At 50.8% G+C, this 16965-nt stretch overlaps 1 protein-coding gene across 16 annotated transcripts in view; it reads left to right on the top strand.

Moving 5' to 3' along the window:
* Positions 1-16965, top strand: part of LOC139361627 (disco-interacting protein 2 homolog C-like) — a 182558-nt gene that overhangs the window by 99161 nt on the left and 66432 nt on the right. The window lies entirely within an intron of this gene.

Genomic DNA, 16965 nt, shown 5'->3' with positions numbered 1-16965 from the left:
GCATCTGTAAAAGACTCATCTGATAAAGGCTGTTATCCAAACCGTGCAAGGAACTCTCAAAACTCAACAAGAAAATGAACAACCTGATTAAAAATGGACCAAAGACCTGGACAGATACCCCAACAAAGAAGATACACAGATGGCAAATCTACACGTGGAAAGATGGCCCGCGTCTTATGTCATAGGGCGAGGCGTCACTGTGCACCCATCGGCCTGGCCAAAACCTGAACTCCGACACCACCACGTGCTGGTGGGTGTGTGGGCATCAGGACCCTCACTCATCGCTGGGGGAAGTGGGGCAGCTCCTGTGGGAGGCAGCATGGCGGTTTTCCGTGGAACTAAGCTCTCCGACCACAGAAGCAATCACAGTCCTGGCCGTTTACTCGGAGGAGCTGAAAGCTTACTTCCATGCGGAAATGTGCACACAGACATTGACAGCAGCTTTATAATTGCCAAAACTAGAAAGCAACCAAGATGCCCTTCAGTAGGTGAATGGATAAACTGTGGTATGTCAGATACTGGGATATTATTCAGCACTAAAAAGAACTGGACCCCTAAGCCATGAAAAGACACAGAAGGATCATAAACGCATGTTGCTAAGTGAGACTCCAATCTGGAAAGGCTGCCTGCTGTCTGAGTCCAACCACAGCACAGTCTGGAAAAGGCAAAGCTGTGGAAACAGTCAAACAATCAGCGGCTGTCAGGGGTTGGGGAGGGGAGAGATGAATGGGAGGAGCATAGGGGGTGTGTAGGGTGGGGCAGCAACTCCAGGTGGGGCTTTCATGGGGGATCCATGCCGTTCCACGTCTGTGAAACCCACAGAGTGAGCAGCAGCAGGCCGAGTCCTCGTGTGAGCTGTGGACTGTGGGTGGTGGTGCCGTGTTGATGCGGGTCTGTCGGTCGTAGAGACATGCTGGTCTGGTGAGGGCAGGAGAATGATGGAGGCTGTGCCTGTGCTGGGAAAGGATATGTGAGGACTCTCTGTACTTTCCTCTTGATTTTGCTATGAACCGAAAACTGCTTTTAAAAACGTCATTGAAAAGGCAAACAAAAAAGTGCTGGCCAGACAACATCAGTGTGAGGGTGTGGCCTGTGTTCTACGTTCAGAATTTCCCTTTTAGAATACACGTATCTAAATTTTTCAAAGTTAAACCTTTGCATTAAGTAACTCACTACCAAGTTACAGTATCAGCTTGAGCACTGCCAGGATGGCCAGGATCCTGTATCCTGACAGGCTTCTCCCCTTACAGGTGCAGTTGACGTCCATGGCCACATCCCAGTAAGCGGCAGGACTGGAATCAGGAGTCAGGCTTTGCGGGACAGAGAGGAAGTGTGAGATCTTGTAAGCACGTGGCTGAGGGCGGGCAGGGAGGAGCCCGTGGCGCAGGGAGCCGGCAGGGATGACTTTTTGACCAGTTTTCCTTATCGCTGAGGCCTTCTTAGACTTGGGGAGTTGGGAGTCCCCACTCTCGGGTGCCTCAGAAACCAAAGGCTGCTTGTAATGCTCAAGTTCCAGATGCCTCAGGGAGAGGTACCTGGGTTGTTGGGTACAGTTCCGTTATTTGCTGCTCGGTGGGATTTGCCCGCAACATTTCTGATTGTTTTTAAGAGCTGATGTTTGAGCTGCTTAAAATCACATATGGATGTCGATTTATCTATAAAAGTTAAGAATGGAATTTGAGTGCAAAGAGTTGTGAAAATGCTCAAGGTGATGTACTAATGTATACATTACATTTGTGGAAATATTTGAAAGTTCAGGATTTACATTAAACACTTCTCTTGATTTTTGTAATATCTACCTGTCATTTTCCCATTTGATTAATAGATGTCAGAGGGCTTAAATTTTGAGTGCCTGAATTCACTGAAATTAAAACTTCTTACATCAAATGTAATTAAACTGAATGTAGCAACAGTGCATGCTTTTATAAGTACTGATCAAAAAATATATAAAAACACATATCCATGAACATGCAGATGGGGGCAACATATTAAACCATGGAAGTAGAATTAGTATTGTTTTCTGAGAAGACAAATTTTTAAAAAGCTAAGGGGTCTTATAACTTTCTAGTTTCCAACTTATTTACCCTAAAGTGGAAGATTGACAGCAGCAGAAGAGGAGATCCTGGGCCAGTGCAGGCTCTGGGAGCAGCGGGGTGAGTGCTGGAAGGAGCTGGCTGGAGGCAGAGCCAGGGAGGTGCTCAGGCAGGCCAGGACGGCCTCAGGGCACGCGGCTCAGTGAGTGAGAAAAGGTTCACATTTCTTGGAGAGCCCTTGACTCTGCCCACGGAAAACCCAAACTCCTTCCAACGGGGATGTGCATCTCATGTAAAAGTTGTTACTCCCAGAAAGAAAACCAGTGGATGTAGAAATATTACGTATGCAGAAATTACTTCAAATTTGTTTCTAACCTTATCCTTTTCTTCCCCCATCTTAATGTGTGGTGACTTTCTGCAGGTGACGCACACATCTTAGGAGAGGGCTGTATTTCAGTTGCTGTTGGCTCTGATGTGACTTTGTGGTGTCCGATGTTCTTGTTCTGAGGTTCTGCCCAGAACGTGGCTCCTCCCTGCTGAGCGTTGCTTGTTGAAGGCCCGTGTGGAAACTTTCCCTGTAAGCTCGTTGACCGCAGCAGTCTTGGTTAAGAAACCTTTGGACCTCCTGAGACTTCACACAGCCTTCTAACCTTTCTAGTGTGTCCTTTTCATTTTACTGTTCCCCGTTAACCCAGATGTTTTCTAGAATGTAAGTAATCTGCTGAATGCACGGTGGGGGGTGCCCTCCGTTGGCTCTGGGGAGAAGCATCGCTGTTTCTCCGGGTGGAGCTTCCCGCCCACCATGGTGTGCTCCAAGACGCAGCAGGGTTCTTTGGCAGAAATAATCGTCGAAGGCCTGCGTCTCCGTGGCAGGGTGGCTGTGGGTATGGGACCTCGCGGCCATACCGGCCCCTCCCTATCAATGGCACCACGGAGAGGAGCAGGGGGAGGCCTGGGATCTGTCTCCAGAGTCACAGCTGTGCTTCCGAGACTGCGTCGTCCGTTTGTAACTAGACATGCAGAGAAAGTGTTGGAGATCAGCAGGAGACGGTGTCTGTCCCTAATGAGCTCAGGCGTGCCCTTGAGAGGGTCAGGTTTCTGTGCGGCTGATCTGGACTCAGCCTGGCTGTGGCAGTGCAGGTGACTGCTGGGCTTTGGCAAGGCTGCACCCACTATCCGTCTGAAATGGCCCCCTTCCCTGGCTCGCGGTGTCAACTGGGCCCCCAGGCCTGATTTCCCGCCAGGACGGAGGCCCTGTGTATGTGTCGGGGATGGGGGAGGTGGGGGTCCTACTTTATTGCCGTATCCAATGCCACGCGGGGTCAGCACTCAGGAAACATGTGCTGTGTGGGTCAGCGATTGAGTTCAGAAACCTGGAAAATTCAGCAGTGTAGGCTTTGGGCATGACCCGTCCAGCCTTGGGGCTCTTTCTTTCTCTGAATTTCCTTCCATGGCATCCTCCTCATCCCAGGGGCCCCTGTTCCCATATGGCTGTTGGCAACTTCACAGGTTCCTCTGCCTCCCCTCCCGGGCCCTGGTGTGGCTGGGGCAGCTAGTAGCTGTGCAGACCCCACAGCCAGTAGATCATTGGTGCCAACGCCTTGGGCCTGGTTTACTTGAGTCAAGGACGGCAGTACATGGCTGAGCCCACCCCGAATGCCTGGATCGGAAGGCCTTGGGTTGCAGAGGGGTGGGGGTTGGATATTGAAGGACAACCTGCAAAGCAGAAGGGGAAATGGCTGTGCTGATGGGCAGCTAGAGGAGTCTGTGCAGAGCCTGGGACCCAGTGCAGACACAGAGCTGACATGGGCAACGCAGTGACACGGCCACCGTGGAAGTGGGCAAAGTTACAGGCTTCAGACCGATATGGAGGGGCTGGTCTAAAAGGATCCTCATTTTCCTTTAATCCTAACAATTGCTGGCTTACAGGGTGGGGGAGTGAGATCTGTGGTGGCCGCGAGGAGAGACAGGGATTTTAATTAAACCCCTCTTTCTGGGAGAGGGGAGTAGCCGTTTCTGTAGGGCGGTGAGCATCGTCATCTCAGGCAGCTCAGGCTGCTGTAACGAAACACCATTGACTGAGCGGCTTATGAACAACAGGAATTTGTTTCTCACAGTTCTAGCGGCTGGAAGGCAGGATCAGGGTGCCGCACGGGTGAATTCTGGTGTGGGCTCTTTCCTGGTTGGCACACACCTTCTCTCTGGCCCTGACACAATGGGAGGGTGAGGGATTTGCTGGGCCCCTTTCTGAGGCACAAATCCCATTCAAGGGTCTCCAGCCTCGGGAACTCATTACCTCCCAAAGACCACCTGACAGCATCACATTGAGGCTGAGGATTTCAACCTGTGTTTTGAGGGGCAGGCAGGCAGTTTGTAACCGTCACCCTCTTTGTGTATTTCTGACTCAACATTGAGTCTGCCTTTGGCTCTCCAGTGGACAGAGCCTGTGTGGACACTGAGCAAGGTCAGAGCTGCAAGCATGTACACATCGGGGGCAAGGGAGCTGCCAGGGGTGTGAGAACGGGGTTTCAGCATCAATCGGAGCTGCTTTCCTGGCAAATGTACTCATAAGCTATCCTGGCAACATTTGCTTTTCACGAAGAGTCGATGAGGCAGTGGGGGCAGCAGGCGGTGTTGCCAGAAGCTTGGAACTGATGAGCAGCAGAGAAGGGGCAGAGGCCACGACCTTGGGGTAGTCAGCAGTGCCAGGTGTCTGCCCTCCAGGCCTCACGTCTGTGACTGTGTAGAGACCGAGCCGACCGGGGCTTGCCGGCCAGTGTGGCTCTCATACAGGTGATTATCGCATTGTGCTTTCTATGTAATGTTCCCTCAACCCCACGCCCACCCCACCAATTTCTGTGCCTAGCAGAAATCATGCTGCGTTTCCTTGATGAAGCCTTGAGTTTCCTGTGGAGATGTAGGAATAGCATGATTTGGCTCACGTCAAAATACTTTGCAGTGAAGCTGCACGGAAGAGGTTTCTAGGCTTCCATTTGACGTTTTCAACAATGCCTGAGTGTTACAGGACCGTCTTGCTTGTTAATAAAGCACCAGATGAAAAAGGCTACTGGTTAATAAAGGAGACTTTTTACATTAGCACAGAGAGGGTGGCTTGAGATAAATTCAGCGTAACGTAGGTGTGTTGGTAAGCCATCAAAAGGACCATCTCTCTGCTGGTGACACATGTTTTCCGGTATTGGTTTTGTTCTGTAAAAGGATGACTGGCATTCGGCAGAGTCATTCCAGAATTCACCTGGAAGGCGTCCACATGGTGCCTTGTTTTCTCCTGACATTCTGGGCACCACGAGGGATTATTCCTGTCTTCAGCACTAGCAGGAGACTTTTCCTGAACACCTGCTCCTCTTTGGCGTTGTGGGTGTGAAGGGGTCAGAGTGAGCCTGTCTTCATGGAGTTTTCAGACACCATGGGGATAGTGTGGCACGAGTGTCGGGCTCGGGTGGGAGGGAGACTTTCCCCAGAAAACAGCTGCCGTTTCCAGGACGGCCCTCGACCCCTCCTCCCTCTGTTCCTCTGCGTCATGTCTGAATTAAGGCTGTTCTATCGTAGCGGGGGTGTCATGTTAACTGGAAGTGTGCTTTTTTACTGGGCAGTAAGTAAATTAATGGTACATTTGCCAAGGACAGCGAGGTTTGATTTGATGAATCCAGTGGGGGAAAGGAGAAGGGGCTTGGCTGTGTGGGGATGTATGTGATGGGAGCAGAATGGAGTAGCCATGCAGGCTGTTGGGATGGAGGGGCCACGCCCACATTTCCATGGGATCCGTCGCTGTTTGTGCCACTAGACCTGAACCTCTGTCTCTACTTCTAACACCCGTATAGTGAGGAAGCCCCTGATGGGCCTGAGTTGTTACTTCCCATGGCCATCGCTGGGAAATGCCCCAGACGCCTCTCCAGGCTGGTGACGGCCCTGGGGCTGGACACTGGCTTTGTCCTGAGTTGTTTCTTCTTGTGGCCATCGCTGGGAAGTGCCCCGGACACCTCTCCTGGCTGGTGACGGCCCCAGGCCTGGACACTGGGTTCGTCCTGAGCTCTGCGAGGGGCTTTGGCTCCACGTGCAGCAGGCATCTGTGCATCCCTTTGGATGTGAGATGTTGGCGCTCGGCTTGGAGGCCAGCGCAATCTGGGTGTGGTCAGGATCCAGTTCATCCTTTGGAGAGAGAGCACCTGCCCAGGGACCCCTCTGAGGTACATAGTCATGCAGTGCCCTCACAGGATGCCCGGTCCCCCGAGAACTTCCCGCCATTCCCCTGGACCCTCAGGTATGGGAGTCAAGTGTGGTGTGTGTGTCACAGGCGGGGGTACTGAGGACACCACGTGCCTGCTCGTGCGAAGACCTGAAGTGCTGCTTGAGCTCGTTCCCAAGGGGCCGTTGGCATCTGGGGGCCTGTGGGTGTCTTTCCACTGGCAGGAAATAATGGGTGGCCCATGTTACCTTTTGTGTCTTTTTTTTTCTTTGCCGAAAAGCCCTAATGCCAACGTCGCTGTCCTGCTATTGGAACCGCCCACCTCAGGCTCACTGGCCCTCCTGTTTCTGGGCTGCTGCAGTGTTGTGTTGGGGTAACTGTATTAACTTCGTTTGAATTTTCTTCCTGTTCTTTTGGAATAAGTGTTGATAGTTTGTGCTGCTTGTTCACCCCAGAGGCGAGGATGTCCTTTAGGCCTGGAGGAGCACAGCCCCTAGAGGGAGGTGCCGGGCCTCTACCTCTCATGTCATCAGCAGCCCTCTCCACACGTCTCCTCTTCACTCCTCGTGCCCACGGCTGGGGTCACGGGCCGCTCGCTCTGCTGTTTGAGATCCTCGGAAAAGATGTTTGCCCTGAAGAGAGATTGGGGGTGTGTGGCTGATTTTAAATAGGAGGAAATGATTGTAACAGAATGAGCAATGCCTAGCACTTAGTCTCAGGCTTGAGAAATTGTGTTTTAGAAGCAAGGTATCCCCAACTCCGGTTTCCTTCAAATTAAATCTTTTAAAGAGTCCACAAATATAAATAGTTAAAGCCTAAAACTATGCAACAGAGGGCCTAGAGCCCAAGCCACTGCCACCTCTGACTCCAAGACACCTCAAAAACTTGGCCCTCCTCCTCAGAGAACCCCCCTTCTGCTCCTCCTTCCACACTGCTCCCTCCACAGTGCTCCCTCCACAGTGCTCCCTCCACACTCCTCCCTCCACACTCCTCCCTCCACACTCCTCTTCCGCCCCTCCCCTTCTTCCTTCCCTTTCCCTTCTTCCTTCCTTCCTCTCCCCTTCTTCCTTCCTTCCTCCCCTTCTTCCTTCCTTCCTCCCCTTCTTCCTTCCTTCCTCCCTTTCCTCCTCCCTCCTCTACCTCCTCCCTCCTCTTCCTCCTCTTCCCCCTCTTCCCCCTCTTCCCCCTCCCTGTCCTTGGGCAACCTCCATGGAACTCTGGTTCAAAGTCACTGGTCTGTGGGGCCGCCCATTTGATAGACGACCACGCTGGGGATCAGACACAAGTGACTGACTCAGACCAGCTCGCATGTCGTCTCCTGCCTCCCGTAACACCGGGTTGTCCCTAATGGAAGAGAATCAATGATGCTGCTTCACTGATCTCCAGGGAAAACAGGTTGATAACAGGTTATAAACATGGGAATGTTTTGGAAAAAGCGTCGTCCACTTGTCAGCTCCATCTCTCCTGCCCGGAAGATGTAGGGGAAACCTGCCTTCAGCCCACCCTCATCCCATAACAGGACAGAGGACAAAGGGGCAGAGACCCAGGTCCTGTCAGTGCCCTCAGGAAACCCCCCATTTCCTCCTCATGGTGGAAGTGGAAACCATCCCACTGGACTAGATTTTCCCGGGAAGCCCCTTCACCCCGAAAGCAAGGAATCTGGTTTGAGCACACACCATTCTCGGTGCCATGACTTTCTGCTGCTGAACCCTGCATACGTGGCCCATTGATCTTGCTAGTCCAGTGTTACTGGGTCCTGGGAGTTTCTGTGGGCTGATGGCAGGTGTTTACCATTGTGTTCAGAGGGGAGAACAGAACTTTATTTGTCGAAATCAGATGATAACCATTGCCATGTGATTCCTTGGGTTGGTTTGGGTGGGGGGTGCTCAATGCTTTTCCTGAGGGCTAAGTTCTAGTTTGAGACCGTCTCTCTTTGTCGCCCAAGCTGGAGTGCAGTGGTGCGATCTTGGCTCACTGCAACCTCTGCCTCCTGGTTTCAAGCAGTTCTCCCTGCCTCAGCCTCCCAAGTAGCTGGGATTATAGGTGTGTGCCACCACGCTTGGCTAATTACAAAAATATTTAATATAGGCTGGGTTTTGCCATATTGGTCAGGCTGGTCTCGAACTCCTTGCCTCAAATGATCGGCCCACCTTGCCCTCCTAAAATACTGGGATTACAGGCTTCAGCCACTGTGCCCGGCCTGATCCTGACATCTTTTAAAGCTGCCTTCATGTACCAAAAGCCAGTCTATGTTTGAAAATCAGTCTTGAAGAGCCTAGGAGGAGAGGGATAAGCTTCAACTAGGTGAATAACTATGCATATGTTAAAAATATGGGCCAAAATCCTACCCCAAATGTTAACTCTTCTGCTTTGCGTATTATATCCATTTATAGTTATTTCAGCACTAAGATTTTTAAAGACTCTTTTGATAATTATGGAGAAATTACTATTAAAACTCAGCTGCATTTGTAACACTTCAAAGAACTAATTGGATGACATCATTTTTCCCAGAGACATTTTGGATTGTTATATAATTAATGTTTATCTCTTTGCCAGAAATCTTTTTTTTTTCTTTTCCAGAACAGATACCTGAAAAGAAAATTTCCTTTGCATTAAGTGTTATTTCACTGTGTGACAATCAATTTTTGAACGTGAGAACAAGATCATCATGTATTTTGGGGATAAATCTTGCTTAATAGTGATAATGCTAAGTGTTAAAATTATGCAACAATTTGTTTCTTTGAAAATTACTATTTGCCTGCTCACCAGGTGGGAGCTGATGAGAACGTGGATGTAAAAATTAAATTGTATTTAGCTTGTATAAAAGAAGTTTTAAAAAAAAAAAAAGCTTTTTTTTTTGTTTTGTTTTGTGCTACTACTGAAGTTGCTTCGTTGTGGAAATGAGGTTATTGCAGGCACCTAGAATTTTATCTCCTTGTACAATGGGAAGAAATTCTCCAACAAGCACAGGAATCTGACTTTCTGATATTGAGACTCCTAGGCATCAAGCCCCGTGGAAAGGTTGGTGATTTACGTGAGCGTTGGCGTTGATGTGGGCACCCTCCAAGCCGGACGCAGGGAGCAGGGAAGGGCAGAACAGGCCCCTCAGGAGCCATGAGAAAATCAAGTGTTGGCAGCAGTGGTGAGGGTTGATGTCAGGGGCCAGGAGGAGGTGGTGAAGGGAGTATGTGCCTCAAGGCAGCCCTGGAACCCGTGGTCCCTGCAGTGAGGTCTGATCTGCAGGGGATGTGGACGGCCATGTGGCGAGGCCCACGGACAGCCTGGACTTGGCTGCCTCAGAACTCTGGTGGACGTTGCAAACGGCCCCACAGGGTTGCAGTGCACATTCCTCGGACAGAGAGAAGACGCTTGTAACTGTTCTCGGCACGAAGCCAGCGCCCTGTGAACAGTGGCCACTGCTGTCGTGACTGAGTGCCGTGCAACTGGAGGCATTTGCTCTGCTCAGTTCACTTAATTGGGCCAGGAATGGGGTTGCCCTGCCTTCAACAAGCTTGACGCATTGAACGAGGACTCAGTAAAGTACTCTGTAAATATGCTCTCCTGGCTAGAGTGAGCAAAGCCCAGGGAGAGAGTGGTTCCTCAGTATTAGACAGGTGTTTGGCGGGGCCAGCTGTGTGGCTGCCAGAGCGAATGTGACCAGGAAGCCTCTGTTCCCCCGGAGGTGGCCAGCGTAACTGTTACACGTGCCGTAGGTAGAAAGTGGGCACTGCTGGGAAACTTGCTCATGCTGCTGTTTCCTGATTGGAAATTCAAGGTTTCTGAGCATCCTACATCGAATTTGTACATTGCTGAGACTGTACACCTTTCAACACTTGTTTTTTCCTGCTTTTCGGATCTATACAACCTGATATTTGGCCGTGGCTTCCAGAACAGGCTGGATGCAGAGTGAAGTCCTCTCCTCACTGTCAATCTTTGCAGATGTCTTTCTTGAGAGTCTCAATTAGGTTTTTACTTAACTAGACTTTTTAAATTGCCATGCACATAACTCTACCAGTTACAATCGTGAGCTAACATGGGATTTTGGTTTTACTTTGATGAATGTTTAACATTTGCATGCTGGATGTAGGGGTGGAGGTCATTTATCTGCTTTTCATTTCCTTCTTGGTTATACTTAGTGACTTTCAGGTACGGTGTGGAAAGCCTGGTACAGGGTGAATTGCAGGCTGCAGTGTGGCGCGGTGGACGAGAGGCGTGGGCTGCAGTGTGCACAGTGGATGAGAGTGAAGCTATTTCCATCCTGGAGGGAAACACACAGGAAACAATTTAAAAAACTGATCATCTAGCTTGAATGAGGTCCAACAAATTCAGTTTGCAAAGTTTAACTTCCAAGTTAACTTAGTAACTTTTCCCCTAAGTCATTAATTTAGTAGCTTATGTTTATTGCCTAAAGCATAATAGTCATAAATTCTAAAATGAAGGACTAAACATGTAATAATTTAGGCATACAGCACCTGAAGGGAAAACTGCCAGTATGCTAAAATATTGGATACAGATGCTCAAAAAATATAATGTAGCATTCTTACAATGCATGTGCTTTTAGCATGTAACTTGGTGAGTAGTTTTGAGCTATATTTGTAGGAATGTGTATCTTGAATACTTTAGGACACCACTGGAGATGTGTGCTTGAGAGGTATAAATACTGAATGTTCTTCTCCCTTCCTTTAAATGAAAAACATTAGCTCCCTTGATTTTTATTTTTATTTTTTGAAGTGGACTCTCACTCTTGTTGCCCAGGCTGGAGTGCAGTGAGGCAGTCTCGGCCCACTGCAACTTCCGCCTCCAGGGTTGAAGTGATTCTCCTGCCTCAGCCTCCCCAGTAGTTGGGATTACAGGTACCCACCACCATGCCCCGCTAATTTTTGTATTTTTATTAGAGATGGGGTTTTGCCATAGTGTCCAGGCTGGTCTCAAACTCCTGACCTCAGGTGATCTGCCCACCTCGACCTCCCAAATTGCTGGGATTACAGGCGTGAGCCACTGCGCCTGGCCAGCTCCCTTCTATAATGATTTATACAGTTGTTTTTGCTTTTCGTTTTTTCGAGACGGTGTCTCACTCTGTCGCCCAAGCTGGAGTGCAGTGATGCAAATCTGGGCTGACTGCAGCCTTCACCTCCTGGGCTCAGGTGATCGTCCCACCTCAGCTTCCTGAGTTGCTGTGACTAGACACACGTCACCATGCCCAGCTTTATTATTATTATTATTGGTATTTTTAATAGAGACAGGGTTTTGCCATGTTTTCCAGGCTGGTCTCGAGCTCCTGGGCTCAAGCAATCTCCTGGCCTCAACCTCCGAAACTGCTGGGATTACAGGCGTGAGCACCACATTTGGCCCATTTTTTTTTTTCTTCCAGGATTAGGAGTCGACTTTCAGAAAATCCTTCAACCTTGCAAGCTTAATTTTCCATAAAAGTATTCCTCTAGGATAAAAACAAGACACAAAGAAGTACGTGTGGACTGCAGTTAAAAATTTTCAACACAACTTAGCTTAGGAAAGTTGACATTTACAAAGAGCAGGAGGCCCGTTCAGTGCCTTCTAGGCACTGGGAATGGCGGTCTGTGGGCGACCCTAACATGTGCGGCGTCCTGAGACGTGATCGTGGTGTTCACGCTTTTACCGAGGGCTTCCCGGGAGTACCAGAGGCTGTTCTTCTGCAGTCGGCCAGCCAGGCAGCAGCTGCTGGAGAAGGAACAAATAGCAAAAGACAGATGTACACGGTGTTATTGTGGCAGAGAGGTTAAAACCAGGGTCACTTTGTTCTTACAGTTTTAAAAAGCTAATAATGAAGTCCTTAAATATGTTTAGGATTTCAAAGTAGTTGTGGGTGTGTCTGTGTCTCTAGCTCCCGTTCGGGTGCTTCCTGCGAAGAGAGCTCAGAGACGCCACCTTTCCTTGATGAGGTGACAGGGCCTGGAGAGGTGTGAACCCCGTGGTGGGGGGATGACTGACCTGGGGTGAGTCTGGGTCAGTGTGGGGATCCAACCCCACTCCACATTCCTGTAGGGAATCCATAGTTCTAAGTCTTTATGATAGGGGTAAAAATAACCTGGAAGAGGTGTTATTTTTTAAGAAGTAAGTGCCATGCTCTTTTTTCCTCATACTTTTCCGTGTTTAAGCAGCATTGAAGGATAAGGCACTAGTAGCATGTTGTTTTGAAAACAATGTTGTTGGTTATTTTACGTTGAATATGGTACTAAGGTTGCCTGGTAACAGAAGTTTTCCTTAAACAACATAGAACTCTGTTGAATCTGTTGCCCCATTGGCTGAGCCGTCTGAAATCAGTGCAGTAGCAGCTGAAGAGGCCTCTTCCCCTTGGAGGAAGCCGCTGGATTGGCAGGAGGCACCGCGCTTGACTGAGGGAGTGAGGCGCCCTTGCAGGGACCCCACGTGGCCCCTGCAGCTCTCTCCTGCCCCCTGCTGGTTGGCCAAGCAGCCTTGCGACAGTGTGCTCAGTGTGAATGTTCACTGGGGCAGGCCAAGGCTTTTGTTCCAGAAACACTGACTTCAGAAATGGCCGGCTGTGTGTGTTGAGCATGGCAAGAAAGACTTACGTGTGTCTTAAACCTCTTGAACAAAGCAAGTTGATGTTTCAAATGCATCTCGAAGGCTAATGACTTTGCTATGGTCAATATTCAGGAGAAAAGAGGGTTTGATGAAACAGAAAGACAGGAGTGGCAAGGGACGTGCTTGTGCCCCGTATGACTAAGCGATGTCCTGGCCGTTCCACACCACGGCCTCTGAGCAGCCAGCCTGCGGATACTGGGTCAATTTAGATACCCTTGATCTCTGCAGAGGTTTGATCAGGTAGCCCAAGAGCAGATAAACACAAACGCTGACTGGAAACCCTGGCACACGGAGACACTGGAAACAGCAAGCTGCTATTAACATCATAGTAAGAGAGTCGCCTGCTCTCAGGGGTGTCAGTTTCTTTTGCTTCTAGACGTTCATCTGCGTTACAATACAGTTTTGCTCAGTTTATCCCCATTACTCCACTGTCTTCGCTGTTAAAGTCTCAGCCAGCACTTAGCTCTGACACTGCAGGAGTTTCACTGTGCGGCTGACCAGGCCTACCTGGCTTGGCTGTAAAGCAGGTGAGATTTTCCGGAAGGCAGTAACGAGAACCCGAGGCAGGAAAGAGCATTGCTGGTCTACATAGGGCAGTGCACCTGCAGCAGAGCATGTACGTGCACGTTCAGGCTAAACAGGTGTAGGAGAGAAGAAAATCACCTACAATTAGTCACTTAAAATGCCACACACCCAACCCTTGAGACCCTAGCACATAGAGCAGTAGTGGTCTTGGAGATGGCAGGTGTGCTGAAGTCTGATTTTCTCACTTAGCTTTTCCAGCAGCGTTTTCCTCATCTCTAAGCTGGGGCTAACAACTGCCACGCGTAGATTTGTGCATGGAACCGTGCGTGTAAAGTGGGGTAGCCCCCAGGACCTAGGAAGGACTCGTGGTCAGTGTCGGTGGTCATGCGTGCTGTACGGGTCCCCCAGGAAGATGATTGCTACAGATAACTCCCTCCGTTCAATGTCACTGAATGTAAAAGGTGGGACATTGGCTTCTGATGTGTCTGGTTTGCTGTAGGCCACGCTGCACCCCGTGGTTCCTGAGCCCTGAGCTGAAGTACATCCTGCTGCATCGCCTGTGTCGCTTTTGCTGTGTCACTTAGAGCTCCTGCCCTGGGAAACTTCCTCGCGCCTGACGAGCACCACAGTTTGCAGCAAGACCTGTCCAAAGCGTGGACTGCGAGAGCCCCGCTGTGGTCCTCTCCTCTCCATGTTGGGAGCGACTTTGTGGGGTTTGTCGGCCCTTCTCTCAGGTGTCCTGTGTCTCATGGATCAGCCGACGAGCCCCGTCTGGAGGAGCACTCTGCAAAACGCTGCCGGCCACCCAGATCTCCTAGCGCAGAGTGAGGCCACATCTGCAGACTTGACCGCACAGAGTCCCGAGGCATTCGGCAAGAAGGGGAGTGGGATGTGTGTGAGATCCCACTGCGGAAGCCGGCTCTGCTCCGTACTCTGCGTGCGGGGTGCCTGATGTTCAGACCTGCTGTGTCTATCGGGGGCCATGGCGGGGTGGTGGGAGTGGGGGCAGGGAGCAGCGTGGATGGATCCAGGAAAGGACTTAGTTGAATCCCAGCTGCCCACATACCTGTTGCTGGTCTTGGACAAGGTCCCTAGTTTCTCTGGGCTTTCGGTTTGATTGTAAGACTAGGACGCCGCCCTAGTCTGAAGATGTCGGTGTGTGCGGGAATGCCTGGCGCAGTCACCATGGGTTTTCCTTCAGCCTCCTCCGTGCCCCTCCCTGGGTCAATCAGTATCCATGCGTGCCACAAGTAAATTACAGTCCCTCCGAAAACCAGTTGACCCGAGTTTTATGGTCGAGCATGGTGAGTGTCCTTGCCAGGAAATGCCACTAGATGTCTTGGGCCTGCTCCTCTACCTCCACAGCAATCCCCGGAACAGGCTGGTTCAGGACGTGGGAGGTGGGAGTCGGTGTTGTACCTAGGACAGGCTGAAGTCAAAGGCTCATTTGCTCTGTGAGGGGTGATCAGGATGACACATCAAGTGGAGCCCCATGGCTGACCCTGGAGGTGGACGGTCGGGTCGGATTGGCTGCCCTCCAGCACGTGTTTCGAGTGATGCCTTCCCTGGGTTACGCAGCCCTGATCTGTAGGGCACAACTTCCCAGCTCCAGCCAATCTGGTCTTGCCGTCTCCTTCCAAGAAGGTAGGTGCGGCGCAGTTGCCTTTAAGCGGCTCCTTCTGGACACCGCAGGGCAGCAGCAAGCAAGCATGGGCGACTTTTTTCTTACGTTGACCACAATACGCGGGGCCAGCTTTGCACGATCCCATTCAGCATCACACGTGTGCATCGGCCACTCACCTGTCCATCTGCCACAGACAGGCTTGGACAGGACCATTGAGTGGCCTTTACGGCAAAGAGCCTAAAGGGCTCACAGGAAACCTGGACCCAGCGCAATGGTAACAGCGCAGCAATACCTGTCATTGATCAAGGGGTATTCTGGGCCCGACATGGTGTTAAGTGATCCAGTTCGGTTAGCACTCTTAGAATTAACCCCCTTTTGCCTATCAGGAAATCGAAGACGGAGGGCATTAACGCCAGGGAGCAGGGAGTAAGGGGACACACAGAGGGGCTGAGGGGCTGGGCATTCTGAGCCCACGGATCTGCCCACAGGCCCCGGCTGCACGGGCACCAGGGCTGCTGCTCTGGAGGGGATGAGGAGCTCTGGGGAAAAGATGGAGCCTGACGTGGGTAAGATTTGGATATTTTCAGAAGAGATTTTCAGCCTGGAATGAGGGTGTAAGTGACTGAATCGGAGTGATGAGCCAGATAGCCCGGCTGCGGGAGCTCCCCTGTGGGGTGAGGGAGGAAGGCCTTGGGGGCGTGTGGCTGAGCAGAGGCGCTGGGTCGCCAGGAGCCGCCGCGGGTTTGGAAAGGGGGAGAAACGCAGCGCCCTGCACTGCAAGGGCACCGAGACGTGGTTGTGGTTCTTCCTGACCGTGACAGGCACAAATGGTGCTGATGGTGGAATGCACGGAGTTTGCCTTCAGAGAACTCCTGCTGTCTTTTAAAACCTGGGCCTCTCATTTAAACTTGGTGGCCTCAGGTGAATGGTCAGAAACAGTTTCTGATGAGGTTGCAGAGACTGTGCATGGCCTCTGATTGTGCACATCCTGTGATTGTGTATAGTCTCTGATTGTGGCCTCTGGCCTCTTTGTGGCCTCTGATTGTGTGGGTCTCTGTGTGTGGTCTCTGATTGTGTGTGGTCTCTGATTGTGCTCAGTCTCGGATTGTGCGCGGCCTCTGATTGTGTGCGGCCTCTGATTGTGGGTTGTGTGAGTTTCCCGGGATTAAGTAGATGAGCCTCGTGCTGGAGCAGGTGTGCCTTGTGTTGGGCATGTGGATAAAGAAGTTTAACCCATCCCCTCTTTGAGAATGGCAGGGCAGTAACAAAGGCGGTTGATTTATACATGGCCATCCTCGTGAGGTGAGGACCTGAAAGGTTTACTGCTTTCCCGGAAAGCTGCTCTGGGCGTCACCATCACTGATCATGGACAGCAGCTCAGAAGCCCCCTTAAGGTGCAGGGAGGGACCGGCGCTGGTCCTGTCTGTGCCCAGGCTGCTGGTCACCCTGACGGCCAGGCGATGGCTGCCTGTGCACGAAGCTGGGGTTAGAGTGAATTTGGGCAGTGTCGGCTTTGATTTAGGTCAAGACTGATCAGTCTTCCTAAAATACTAGCCATGAAAGCTTTCATAGATTGTAGTTCTTTGGGAGATTTATATGTGGTTTTTAAAGCACAGGGCCCATGGCCAGTGTTGAATTACATTTTGTTCAGTGTAACTGACAGGACACTGGACCTGAGTCTCAGGCCTGCCACAGGGTTCAGGGAGCTTCAGAGAGGGAGATGTTTGTGCTCAAGTTTTCGCAGATGGGATGGGACATGGGCATGGGGCTGGAATGCTCTAAACTTCAATCTTCAGTCATCGGTATCACCTGTGCACACGCATATCGTTTTCAAAGATGGACAAGCTTTTGGGAAATATCTGAAGACTTTTCCAGTTTTGAAAGAAGCCGGGATGACACTGGAAACGTCAGGTGTCTTGGCTGCTGATCAGGTCCATCACCACGCACATGGTCCCTAACCTGGCCCACCTCTGATCATGCACAGCGGGTGACGAGGT

Source organism: Macaca nemestrina, unplaced genomic scaffold (genome assembly GCF_043159975.1).
Source record: "Macaca nemestrina isolate mMacNem1 unplaced genomic scaffold, mMacNem.hap1 Scaffold_76, whole genome shotgun sequence".
Lineage (NCBI taxonomy): Eukaryota > Metazoa > Chordata > Mammalia > Primates > Cercopithecidae > Macaca > Macaca nemestrina.
Note: the sequence above shows the minus strand (reverse complement) of the source record. Positions and strands in the feature narration are given on the sequence as shown.